The sequence below is a fragment of the Mustela putorius genome, unplaced genomic scaffold (genome assembly GCF_011764305.1).
Source record: "Mustela putorius furo isolate JIRA1106 unplaced genomic scaffold, ASM1176430v1.1 tig00003969_pilon_pilon_pilon, whole genome shotgun sequence".
Taxonomy (NCBI): Eukaryota; Metazoa; Chordata; class Mammalia; order Carnivora; family Mustelidae; genus Mustela; species Mustela putorius.
In genome coordinates, this window is record NW_025422112.1 from 1,798,878 (window position 1) to 1,813,517 (window position 14,640).

Here is a 14,640-nt window from a genome sequence, read left to right on the forward strand (position 1 = left end):
ATTTAAAAAACTCCGGACTTTGTTTGGAATGCACCATTTTTCCCTTAATGTCCCCTGTCTTTTCCAAGATTCAATTCAAGGCACCCCAGTGCATTTAACTGTTAGGTTTCCCTACTCTCCTCTGGTCTCTGATGTTTTCTCAGTCTTATCTTGCTTTTCAAGTCTTCAGCAGTTTTGAGGAATCCCATCCATGTGTCCTGTGGAATATCCCCCAATCTGGGTTTGTCTGATATTTTTTCTTATGTTTCTTATGTTTAACATGGAGTTATAGGCTTTGGGGAAAGAATGCCAGAAAAGTGAAATGTTTTTCTTGTCATATCATACTAAGGGTGCGTGCTATCCACATAATATCACTGACAATGCTAAGCTTGATGAGGTAGTATTTGCGAAGTTTCTCCACTGTAAAGCTACTGTTTTTCCCTTTCCCTACTCAACTCTTTGAAAACAAGTACAGCCCACCTTCATGAAGGGAGTATATGATTTTGAATTCCTTTATAAGAAAGATTTATATTTTCCTCTTTATTTATTTATCCAATGTAAATATTTTCTTGATTGCAAAATTTTTTCTTTAGGTAATGTATTATTCAATATATTAACTTTAGAATATTACGTGATGTATCAGTCAGGATTCTTGAGAGAAACAGACCAATAGGAAATATACATACATGTATATGTATACGAATACCTGTGCAACGTGCATGTACATGTACATTGTGAGAGAGAGAGTGTTAATTCAAGGAATTGTCTCATCTGGTTGTGGGGGCTGGGAAATCCAACATAAGGAAGGCCAATAAGCTGGAAGTTCTTGGGTAGATGTTGATGCTATAAGACTGAGGCAGAATTTCATCTTTGGGAAACTTTAGTTATTGCTTTTAAAGCATTTCTATTGGATGAGGCCCACCCAAATTATCAAGAACAATCTCCTTGACTTGAGGTCAGCTGATTGTAGATGGTAACCACATTTACAAAATAGCTTCACAGTGATAACTACAGTGTACTCAACTATATAATGGGATACTATATCAAGATGACACATAAAGCTCACATGGTCTGTGAGTTAAATTTGTGTCCACAAAGGAAGACATTGGTGCAAGTTTTGGTGTCTTTTTCTTCCTAAAGTGCATTTAATTTAAATTTATTTCCCATCATTTGCATCTTTAGGCAAGCAAACAAATAAACCAATGAAATAAAATATGTAGAACTGTACAAGCACCTGGGTAAAGGAACTTCGGTTATTTTCCAAGAAAGGAAAGGAATTACAAAGAAAAACTAGTGCATCAAAGGCAAGAACAACTGCTCTCTCTTAGCCTCGGTTCCCCCAGAGCAAAGCCTGAGGCAGTTAATGGAAGAATGTAATTTTAGGATGTACAAGTGAGGGACAGGTGAATAAATAGAGAAGTTAAAATACAAGATCTGTGTCTACTGAGATCTACCCTGAGAGTGTTGGGTACTCAAGTCCCACAGGACCTTCTGAGACGTCTCCTAAGATGTGCTCAGAATTGACTTAGACCGCCCATTGGTGTAAGGTAATCACCCCATGAGTGCCACATGGTTTTCTAAGAGACTGGTACAAATAGTGAGAGGCCCCATGCAGGCTCAGGTGAGGGGGGTTTGTTAATGGCCTGTAAGAACCTGGCAAGCCCAGGGAAGCTGGCAGCTAGTGCAGTGGCTGGAGCAGGAGGCAGGTGGACAGGTTATGAAGAGATGTACACACGTGCTCCTAGCTTTTGTGATCAATCGTGTCCCATAAAGTCACGCTCACTCTCTATCCACTTCACTGTCAGTAGAAAACCTCTGTCATTAACAATCTCACAAGCAAACATGACCATTTCCTTTTAGCTTTGGTGGACTTTCAGGGCCAGGATAGACACTGAATGGCTGGAAAGAGATATTTTTCAAGTATGAAAAAAAAAAAAAATGAGGCCGTTTTCTCCAAAACATTTGAGGATTCATTATTTCAGCCTAGAGTATGGCTTCATTATTGAGGCTCCCAACCACAGAGAGTCTCTCTCTTCTGTTACCTACGGTATTCTCCTGTCATATACATCTGTTTATTCCATTCCTTTTGAACAAATTGATGCATGTTACTGCAGCCTTAGCTAATTTTGAGCCCCAGCACACTACTTTTAGCATTTGGATAATTCCCAGAACTTACTTGTCAATGTGTGGTGTTCCACTCCCTGAGAAGTAAACCATTAATTTTATTTTCCTGATATTATTGTTGGTAATTCCCATGGTCTGTTGAACCTCAGTACCTCAATATGATAAAGTTTCAAAACCATCTGCTTTAAAAATAACATCTTTTTCTTGGCCTGACATTTTGTCCATGAGCCATTGGCCACAAATATATCCTGCATATATTTCTTTAATTGAAGAAATTTAGAATTTCACAAAATATTTTCTCTGAATTTCACAAACATTCTTCTGACAAATAAAACTGTAAGTGAAAGGGTTTTACACATTTATTTACCAGGAAATGAACATTAGAAAGAAGAGTCTTGAGTCACTTTTAAACATTACTGCAAAAGTTTAAACAGACACATGTATTTTTCTTATTTCACCCTCTCTTGTCAAGTGGGAAATTTTTTCCTCAATAACTACATTTAATTACATTTCAAATTACATTTAAATTTAATTACATTTAATTTTACATTTTAATTACACTTCTGGATTCCTACAGATTTCATCAAAATAACTGCAAATATTTCAGACTTGTTAGCATTTCAGATCATTGATTGATAATAATAGAGAAATCTATTGTGTACTTACCATGTGCCAAATATTGTGCTAAGTACGTCCCATACATTTCTTCAGTCAAAGTTCACAAAGACCCAAACAACAGATGAGGACATTGAAGCTCGCACAGGGGTCTGGCTTGTCTAAGACCACAGAGTCAATATAAGAGCAAAATACATGTCGTTTGTCTATCTCTATAAACGATGTGACATAACTAAGTCGAGGAACCTTTCAGAAGCTACTACCACTCTGACAGTATTTTTCATTTGGGCCTGACACACATTATCTTCTCGATTTTAATTCTTTGTGCATTTCTTTGAAATTGATGATATTACTTTAAAAAACTTTTTGACTCTTTGTAGGATTCGATTGGTGATAAACAGGAGACTCTTTTTTATTGAATTATAATTGACATAATAATATATAAGTTTCAGGTGTATAAGATAGTGAGTCAATATTTTTATACATTATAAAATGATCACCACAATAGTCTAGTTACCATCTGTCACCATACAAAGTTATCAAAATGTTATTGACTGTATTTCCCATGCTGTACTTTATACCCCTGTGACTTACTTATTTTATAACTAGAAGTTTGCCCTTCTTAATCTCCTTCATTTATTCCCTACTTCCTTCCCTTCTGGCAACTACCAGTTTTTCTCTTTATCTATGAACCTGTTCATGTTTTGTTTTCTTTGTTCATTTGTTTTGTTTTTTAGATTCCTCATATAAGTAAAAGCATATGGTATTCATCTTTCTCTGACTTATTTCACTTAGCAAGGTCTCCTCTAGTTCCATCCATGGTTGTGGCAATTGGCAAAGCTTTTTTTTTTCCATAGCTGAATAATATTTCATCAATATATTTCCCATTCACTTACTGGTGAACACTTAGGTTTCTTTCATATCTTGGCTATTGTAAATAATGCTTCAGTGAACGTGGAGGCATGTACATCTTTTCGAATTTGTATTTTTGTTTTTCCCCGATAAATACAGAGAAATGGAATTGCTGGATTTTTTGATAGTTTTACTTTTAATTTTGGGGGGAAACTTTCGGTTAAGACATCTGTGTTCTCATCTTTGTGGAACTCATAAAGCCTAAGTCTGGAGAAGGCCTGAAATGGCAAAGGCCATAAAAACAAAGTGGAGGTGAGATTAATAGAAGAAAGGAGAGAGCCATTTTATTTTTAAGTAAGTTTTATGCCCAACGTGGGGTTGAACTCATAACCCCAAGATCAAGAGTCTCGTGCCCTACAGACTGAACCAGCCAGGCACCCCAGAAGAGGGCAATTTTAGATTGAGGAGATAGAATGGGCGGAGGAGAACTGATCCTGGCAGGTCCAACAAATAATAAAGTCATTAACCTTCATTAGCAGAGAGACAGATTAGCTTAGTTCATGAGAAAGCTTCAGATTTTATCCAATGGGATGGATTAAATTCAAACACCTGGAAGAAATGTGCTAAGTCTTTGATAAAGAGGTAAAGAAATGAAATGGTGTTTCTTAAATATGCTTCAGGTGAGAGTGAAGAGGCCATAGTGGTAAAAATCTAGAGGCAGAAATACTGGCTGAAATACATAGTAATCTAACTGATATTTTAGTTTAGGCTGGTAATTGCTGAAGTAAAGCTAAAAAAGAAGCAGAAACTATTGTTATGGGAACATCAGGAAAACCAAATACCCAAATTGATACCAGATGGAAAGATGTACAGGCAGGATGCAATAAAATACAATAAAAAATAATGGCAAAAGTTTGAGGATGATGGACCAGGAGACTGATAGTCTTTATGAAATTGTATGTTTTTGTAGGAGAGGATCAAAAAATAGTACTTATACTTAGCCTTAATGTTAGAAAATTCCTCAAATTCTCAGAAAATAAAATGGTATTCAAAGATAATTTCATAGTAGTTTATTTTTTAAATTAAAATTCTAGGTACATACACATTAAAATGTGGAAATTATTTCAAGTTGTGTTGCATTTAAATGCACTTAATTTGTGTAAATCACTTGTGTATTCAAATAGTTGACCTTTTGTGACTAGATCAATAGTCTCAAGGTGATCTTTAAATATCAGCCTCACTTTTTGAATATCAATTTTTAGCTTTCCAATCAACTTAATTTTTTTAACTATTAGAAAATGAATCTAAGGAAATAAAAACATGTCATATCTTTCTTTCTGCTATTTACATTTTTTTTGTCTTGAACTTGGATTTTGTTACTGACCAGAATGTCTTACCTTGACCCGTGAATAGAAGTGGAATCCAACTTTTACATATCTGATTAATAGATGAATATATTAACATAGACTCACTCATATTACACTCACCAGGATTTTTCTACTATTTCTAACCTGGAACCCTGTTGCTTGCCATTCACTAATGTGTTATTTCTTGAGCACCTAAAAACTGCTCTCAATAAAAAAAACAAACAAAAACAAAAACAAAAAACCTGCTTGCAATATTAACCCAGCAGCAACCTAACACTTTAGGAGATTATATTCTAGTGGGTAGAAACTGACAATAAGTAAGTAAGTGAGTAGGTAAGCAAATTAATGAATGAATGAGTGAATAATGAAATTTCTGATTATAGAAGTTATTATGAAGAAAAAATTATGGTTTTATGATAGAGAAATATGTAGAGAGGATAGCCAATGTTAGATAAAGTGGTTAGCAAAGACTTTTCTGAAGACATCACTTTTTTTTTAAGATTTTATTTATTTATTTGAGAGAGAGAGAATGAATGAAAGAGCATGAGAGGGGAGAGGGTAAAAAGGAGAAACAGACTCCCCACCAAGCAGGGAGCCTGATGCAGGACCCAGTCCCAGGACCCCAGGATAATTGACCTGAGCTGAAGGCAGTCAGTCGCTCAACAAACTGAGCCATCCAAGAACCCTGAAGACATGACTTTTGAGACAAGACCTAAACAATAAAAGAGCTAACCATTCTAAGAGCCGAGTGAGAGGGTCCCAGGCAGGGGAAATAAGAATTAAAGCTAAAACTGTAAAATTCTTAAAAGAAAGCATAGGCATAAATCTGCATGATCTTGGACTTGGGAAAGGATTTCTAAATATAACATCATAAGTACAAGCAACACATGAAGAGAAATAGATAAACTGGACATCATCAAAATTAAAGCTCCTTTTTTTCAAAGGGCACCATTAAGACTTTCAAAATACAACATACAGAATGGGAGAAAATATTTGCAAATCATATGTCTCATAAAGGACTTCTGTACAGGGTATGTGAAGAACTTTAACAACACCAATTAGAAGACAAAATAATTAAAAATGGACAGATGATATGAACAGGCATTTCTTTTTCTTTTTCTTAAGATTTTATTTATTTAAGAGAGAGAGAGAGGGAAAGAGAGCAAGAGCAGGGGACTGGGCAGGGGGAGAGGAAGAAGCAGAGCCCCCGCTCCCCCCACCCCCTCATCAGGGAACCCAATGTGGATCTCGATCCCAGGACCAGGACCTGAGCTGAAGGCAGATGCTTAATTGACTGAGCCAACCAGGTGCCCCTGAACAGGCATTTCTTCGGAAACAATATACAACAGGTACATAAACATATGCAAAGATGTTTGACACCATTGATCATTAAAGAAATGTAAATCAAAACCATAATGAGATGCCACTTCTTATCCAGTAGGATGGCTATAATAAAAATAAATTAATAAGATAATAACAGTTGTTTAGCAAGGATATGGAGAGACTAGAGGTCACACACTCCTTATAGGAATGCAAAATGGTGCAGCCACTTTGGAAAGTGGATTGATAGTTTCTCAAACAATTAAACATACAGTTACTATAGGACCCAGCAATTCCACTCCTAGCTATATACCCAAGGGAAATGGAAATATATGTCTACACAAAAACTTACACACAAATGTTCATAGCAACATTATTCATAATAGTTGAAATGTAGAGACAACCCAAATAGCCATTAACTGACAAATGCATAAACAAAATATCTGTATCTATAAAATACAATATTATTTGACCATAGAAAGGAATGAATAATTGATAAATGTACAACATAGATGAAGTTTGGAAATGTTATGATGAAAGAAGCCAGTCACAAAAGACAACATATGATGACATTCATATAGGAATCCAGAATAAGGAAATAAAGAGACATAAAAGTAGATTAGTAGTTGCTGAGGGCAAGGGATATAGGACAAGAGGACGGTGGAGTGAGAGCCAAAGGGTATAGAGTTTCTGTGAGGTGATAAAAATACTTAAAATCAACTATAAAAATGTATTTGTGAAAATATTTAAAATCATGGAGTTGTGTACTTTAAAGGGTGAATTATGTGGTATGTGAATTATATCTTAACAAAGCTTTATCTTTTTTAAAAAAAATTAAAAAGTCTTTGGGAAAGAACAGAAAGAAAGCCACATGGCTGAATTAGAGTGACATGAATTGCAGATGTTGGGGGACGCAAAGCCAGATGTCAGAAAGTCCAACAGGCTCTCTGGGAATGAACCTGGGATTCCCTTCCCTTCTCACTGAATCTCACGTCAGCAGCTGCCTGCTTGACAACGGGGATTACCAGCAGGTCCTGAAGAGCGGCTGGAATTCACCTTCACGCCTTCTCCACGATATGCGACTTTTCTCTGCTGGCAATACCAAACCTCAGCTTTCCTAGAAAAATGAATAGTAAAGATGTGTCCCATACTTCAGGCTGAACATAGCTATTTCCTTCTTATTACTTAGGTTCTCTACATACACCCCTTGCGATCTGGTTCTCATCATCCCTGCTTTCCTTTCAATTGCTTCTTTTCTTTGTTTATTTCTGCTTTTCGTGGGTAAAGAGTTTAGTGTCTGTGGAATTAGGAAGAAGGGTCCAGTTCCCCTACAGGTCTGCACTTCCAGATGTTAATTAATGTAAAAAGGCCCCTTTTACTTGGACATACAGCATTTTTATTCTAGCCTAACACAAACATTGTACCTACTCATCCTTGTTTCCATGTTGTCCATTGTGACATGGAATAATATTGAATGAGAAGTGCAATTATATAACCACGATTTTATTAGAAATAGTGAATACGTTATTTGTAAGAAAGGCGGAATTTAAGAAAGGAACAATTTATTGAGAGTGTATTATATATAAGAACTAATACTTAAAGAATGCTATATACTTTAAGCCTCTGAACCATCTTATCCTTTAAGTATTATAGGTCCAGTATTACACTGGAGAAACTGAGGCTCAAATGCACTGTTACCTATCAAAGTGGCTACATGCCTATATGTGGGGCCTTTTACTTGGGGGACAGAGCTGGGAACTGGCAAGAACAAGGACTAGGATATAGTGTAAAGGGGACGATGGTCCCCATTCCACAGCGAATTCCGAAATGTCCAAGAATTTTAAATTTGAGCATGGACTTCCAGGTTGCTATGGAAGTCAGATAGGGTACATCTGCTTGATATTGTTAGTATAATGTATAAGTGCATATTTAGACATTCAAACTCTTTGTTGTCTTATTTCAGATCCTTAGTGTTGCGGATAGGCTAGTATCTGTGGATGTGATTGTGCAGGGGTTGCAGTGGAGGTATGGGGGATGGTGAGTAGTAGGTTAGGGAACTGAAATCCTATTTATAAAACACTGTAAATGAGAACTAGAGGTTAACATATTATGCATACAGTCTGAGGGAAATTACTCGGTTGTATGGCGGATGTTCCTCTCTGCAGAGAGGAAGAAAGAATTAACTTGCTCCCCAGTCCAAAGATCAGAGCCCTTATGACGCTACTTCTAGCTGCGAGTCAGGGTGTAGTCAGGAGGGTGTTTGCTGTTGGCCAAAATAAGGGACTCCACAGTGACCTCTCACCCTTGCCTTCTGAAACAGCTCTCAACGGAGCAGAACTGTGGCTGACTTTCTTTGTGTTTTTATAAGAGATAAGGATTCCTAGGGGAGTAAGAAAATCAACCCAACCCCCACCCAGACGGAGACTGGGTAGAGAAATATCTTTGGTTGCGAATATCACAGAACCCATGTAAATGTTCATTGCCACTTTGAGGGTGTCAGGATGAACCCAGTGAAGCAGGAACTTGTGTATTATTTCCACAGTTCTGAGGGGGCATATTTGAAAGGATTATTGGGGTAGGTGAAGAAAGAGAAAGAACACTGCTATCCATTGCAGTGGTAGGTGCCAATCCACTGCAAATAGGTAACCTGATCATCTATATGTTAGGAAAGCATTTCTCTTTTTAAAATGGTTTTTACACCAAGGGACACAAAACACCAATGCACAGATTGAATTCAGCTTGATGACATTATGCTTTCTGTGCACAGTGCATTTGAATATGATGTATTTAGATAAGCAGACTTTCTCCAGTTCTCCATATCCCCAAGTTTTACGTGTTATCTTTTCTACTCTATATTGACATTACCTAGCTGGCCCTGGCAGCATTTGAATTTTAGCCTCTGGTTTCAACTGTGCTGTCTCTGGAGATTAATACTTGCTCTTGAGAGATGTGAGATTGTATGTGTGTGTCTGTGTGCATGTTAAAGAGAGACATAGAGCAAGAGAGATAGGTGGAGAGAGAGAGAGAGTTTGAGAGAGAGAGAGAGAGAAGCAGACAAAGAAAGAGAGACAGAAAGAGACAGAGTGACAAAGAAAGTAAGACAACGTCAGAAGGCAGGGACTAAGCAGAAAAATCCAGAGAAATTTGTGCAGTCATTAGCTGCAGCTTTCACTGATACAGAGACCTCATGATGGTCCAGATACAGAATGCCTGCTCTCCCTAGAATTTCTAGGAGATTGGGACTCATTAAAACTGAGAAAGACACATAAGGAGAAATAAACTGTGATGGATTAAATTGTGTCCCCTCAAATTTGTATGTTAAAATCCTCACTGTAATGTGACTATATTTGGAAACAAGTCTTTTAAAAGGTAACTAAAGGGACGCCTGGGTGGCTCAGTCGGTTAAGCAGCTGCCTTTGGCTCAGGTCATGATCCCAGCGTCCTGGGATCGAGTCCCACATCGGGCTCCTTGCTCCGCAGGGAGCCTGCTTCTCCCTCGGACTCTGCCTGCCATTCTGTCTGCCTGTGCTTGCTTTTGCTCTCTCTCTCTCTCTCTGACAAATAAATAAATAAAATCTTTAAAAAAAATAAAATAAAAATAAAAGGTAACTAAAGTTAAATGAGGTCTTAAAGGTGTGGTTATAATCTGATGGGATCGATGTCCTTATAAGAAGACAGAGAGAAAAATGTCTTTTTGAGTGCACACACTGAGAGAAGGTCATGTGAGCACCCAGTGAGAAGGCAGCCATCCATAAACCAGGCAGAGAGCTCTCACCAGAGGTCAGCTATCCTGTGCCTTGATCTCTTTCTTATTCTAGTCTCCAGAACTGTGAGAAAATAAGTTTCTGTTGTTTAAGCCACCCAATCTATGGTATTTTGTGATGGCAGCCCAAGTGGACCAACACACATAGTGAGAAGAAAGGAGGGATGGATTTCACAGCGAGCTCACCCCATTGATAACAGATGACATTTCCTCCCAAAGGGATCAGAAAAAGAAAGTTCTAGAGAGTTGCACTTTGAGAATCAGGTAGGGAAAAGAGGAAATTGGATTTCTATATGGAGTTTAATTTTGGGATGCTTTTCTCTTGTACTTTGGGAAGAGGAGTGTTTAGACAAGTGTGAAATTTTTCCATCCCCTTTTGCCGTGAAATTATCCGAAGCAACCTCATCTCTTAAGTAAAATCTGATGGGTTCCTTCGATGTTGCTTGCCGATAGGGAGAATAAAGGTTTGAAGATATCCCATAAACTTTTATTCAGAGGGAAAAATGGACTAGAGAAAAGAAAGGAGAAAGAGAACTAGATGATGAGCACTGACTCTGCTCAACTTAGGAAGGACAGGAGAACACAGCTGTTGAAGAGCAACTGCCTAGTAGATGATAGGAGAAGAAATGTGGGAGAGCCCTTCTTTTATCCAGGTTAAGAGAAAGAAAGGTAACTCAACAGGATCTAAAGGGTTCAGAAAGATGGACATTTGGGTAATTTAAATAATATTATGGGAGCTAACTAGACTAATAAGAAAAAATTATCTTACAAGAGAGATTGGTACAAAGGCATACCTGGGGGGGGGCACCTGGGGGGCTCAGTGGGTTAAGCCGCTGCTTTCGGCTCAGGTCATGATCTCAGGGTCCTGGGATTGAGTCCCGCATCGGGCTCTCTGCTCAGCAGGAGCCTGCTTCCTCCTCTCTCTCTCTCTGCCTGCCTCTCTGCCTACTCGTGATCTCTCTCTGTCAAATAAATAAATAAAATCTTTAAAAACAAAACAAAAAAACAAAGGCATACCTGGAGTGGATTTGCTTTAATCATATATTTGTGGATTGGTAATTGGTCATACCAAGAGAATAAAAGGGACCAAAGGCAAACCATCAAATCATCAGTCATTTCCACAGCAGCTGGCCCTTCGGAGGGGGTGGTGGCAAAGGTGGTAGGTTTAAAGACTTATTTATTTTATAGAGAGAAAGAGAGTGCACTCACACAGGGGCATGAGAAGGGGGAGGGGCATAGGGGGAGGGAATGAGGCAGACTCTCTGCTGAGCCTAGAACTGGAAGACCTGGAGCTAGATGTCAGGACCCTGAGATCATGACCTGAGCCAAAAAGAAGAGTGGGATGCTCTACGTACTAAGCCACCCAGACACCGCACCGGCAGTAGGGCTTTTTAAAGGGACATTTCTTACCTCTGTACGTCAGTCCTGGAGATTGTGGCATCCATCTTAGATGTAAGGATGGCTCAGCATATTGACAGATGTTGCTGCACTGCCAGATTCCTATTATCAATGTATATGATACATAGTATTAGAGTGGAAATAAATGCACTGTTAGCTTTTGTTAGTAACATCTGCATTAATTTTTGTGGTGGATGAGACTATGGTTGGATGTAATATTAATCAACATTAGCTACAAAGCAAAGGTAAGTTTTCCATGAGAAAAGATAATGGTAATAATGCCTTGTATCTGTATGACCTTTGATAGATTACCATATGCAATCATGTCACTGAACTCATTTAATCTTCACAGCAGCCTTTAATCTAAGAAAAATAGCTATTACATTATTTTAATATTTTTGCAAGTCAGGATAATACTTATGTCAAAGTTTACTAGGTAAATAAGCAAGAATGTATTGAGTACACATCCAATGTTTGCCCATCATAACCACAGCTGTTTCCTGTAGCAGATAGCCCAGGAATGGAGGGAGATGTGTGCTCTATCCATCATTGGGCTAGCAAGAACCTCATACCCTCACTACAACTAGCACTTTCTGTTTCCGTATCTCAGCATATTATTCAGGCAATAACCTAAGGAAGAGTGCCCTAGGGCAACTCTCACAGGTGCAAAATAAATAACCAGAATCTTATCAAGCCAGTGGAATTCCCTAATGCCTTGTTTAATTTTTTAAAGCCCACCGATACAGTTATCTTTAAAACACTAGAACAGAGTTCTAATGCCAAAATCCAGCATTGATATTAGGCTTTCTGTATTTTAAAGAGACTTATTGAGATTACAGAACTGTCAATGATATATTGAAGTTTAAGAAGAGCTTCATAAGGTAGTCTTCAAGTAATTAGTTAATGAGTGTGTCTGTGTTTTTTTTTTAACCTTTGTTGCTCTTTCACAGTTTAAATAAGCAAAACTTTCAGCATTCAACTCTAAGTTTCATTAATGATTAGCTTATAATCAATAAGTAGGTGACATCTATAGATGTTATAGTAAATTCCACATCTGTTATTGAAAGAAGTAAACTAAATTAATTAAATTTCCATAATATACCACTATAGGTCTTTTTTTCTTTGCCTACAAATCTAATGCTGACAAACAATATGAATTTACTATGTTCACTGGGTCATTAGATGTTATAAATTAAAATCTTCTTTTAGCATTATATTTAGGATTGGCTAAATATTTGTTACTGGAACCAAGAACATTTATATATATTTTTAAAGATTTTATTTTTTTATTTGAGAGGGAGAGCAGAGGGAGGGGCAGAGAGAGAGAGGGAGAAACAGACTTCCCGCTCAGCAGAGAAACCCATTGCAGGGCAGGCCTCAATCCCAGCACTCTGAGATCATGGCCTTTTTGAATGAGCCACCCAGGCAAACCTGCAACCAAGAACATTTAGAACCAAGAGACATGTAGAAGGCCATGTACATATTAGATGAATTCCTTAAAAGGGGAATGCTTATCTTTGATAGATTTATAGTCTCAGCACTGAAAACATGACTTGCACATAAAAATAAATGTTTAGTAAGTTGAAATCAAGAGATTTGAGGTATAACTTTAGATCACAAATATTACAATATTTCAGCTAAAAACAAATCCAGAAACAAAATCAGAGAATAAGTAATCATTAGTGGTTAGCCATATATAGCTATATAGTAGTGCAACTTTTCCTTTCCTTTAAAGTCATAATTTGAAAATCACCTTGTAAATGTAAAGTCCTACTGAAAAACTAGATTTCATTTAACTTTTAATATGTATTGTTTCCCGCAGCGAGCAGTGTGTTTCTTAATACTGAGAACCATGACTGATCTGTGAGTGCAGGTCAGGACGCTTCTCTGGGCTACTCTCCTATTAGCGAAATTGACTTTATTCCACAGATCACTCTATAGAATAAAAGCACATATGAATTACATATTAGACTATGAAAATTCCAACAAGTCAGGGACTGATATTTGTTTTGTTATTATTGTATACTCAAGGCCTTGAATACATTTGGTACTAATAGGCACTCGACAAATTTTTATAGAATATCAAAATTATAAAAATATAAGTACAGATAATCTTGCAGTTCATATCATCTGCTGCGATAGTATTTTTCAAGTGTAAATCACTACATGATAGCATTTATTGCACCATCCTTCTGTGTAGAAAATTGAATTATGCATTTGGAGACAAAACAAAAGAAATATTTCACAATGATTAAAAAAGCATACAAATTCCTTAAAAGTCTTATTTGAGCAGGTGTTTTGGCATTTGCTAAGCATAATGTAAACAGATTATTTTTCTATTACACACTTTGAACAGAACTGGCTAAGAAGAAATTTTAAAAGACCCAAATTAACTGTTTTTGGATTCTTGGACAATATCTGCATTCATACCCAGTGGCATACTGCGGTTGACTCTGTTACTCTTGGGGCATTCTTTAGAGTCTGGAATCAGATCAGAATCTGGAAATGCTTCTACCTTGTTCTTTTAATTTTTTTTTCCTTCCCGTCAAATCTCAAGACAAGCCAACAGTGTACACCAGGCAAAACTGATACAGGGCACAGAGTTTCACTTTTTCAAAGTGAACTAAGCAAAATACTCTCCTTTTGTGTTTTTATTCTGTGGTTGAAGCTGGACTGGAGCCTTAGGCTCTTCGTAAATCTATAAGGAGTCATTACACTGGTGATGACCCTTACCTCAGGCATATCAACAATGTCCAACTCAAGAGTTGACCTCATTCAACCCTTTGATTAGATAGCTTACTTTAGGGCTAGAAAGGAATCAAGTTGATATTTGGAAAGAGAAAAAGAAAGTTATGATTCTCAAGACACCTATGTCTCCATATCACACAAATGCTTGCTGGAATTGTACAGAACAAAAGGAATAAATGTGTTAAATGTAAGGAAAATTCTTCACCATGACTGTTATAATACCTCAAACAGATACCAGTGTGACTTATAAAATGTCCATTTTCACTGAATTTGATTTAAAAATAACTTACAAAGATCTTAGAAATGCAAGATCTCAAAATAGTCTTAATTTTCGTGTGTGGTTTTCTGTTTTGTTTTGTTTTAATGTTTTCAGCCTCCCAGTGCTGCTTTTGCTTCTCACCCAAGTTACTAAGATATTCACAGCCAGTCTTCCTGTTGCCATTCATCAATTATAAAATATTCCAAATATAACTT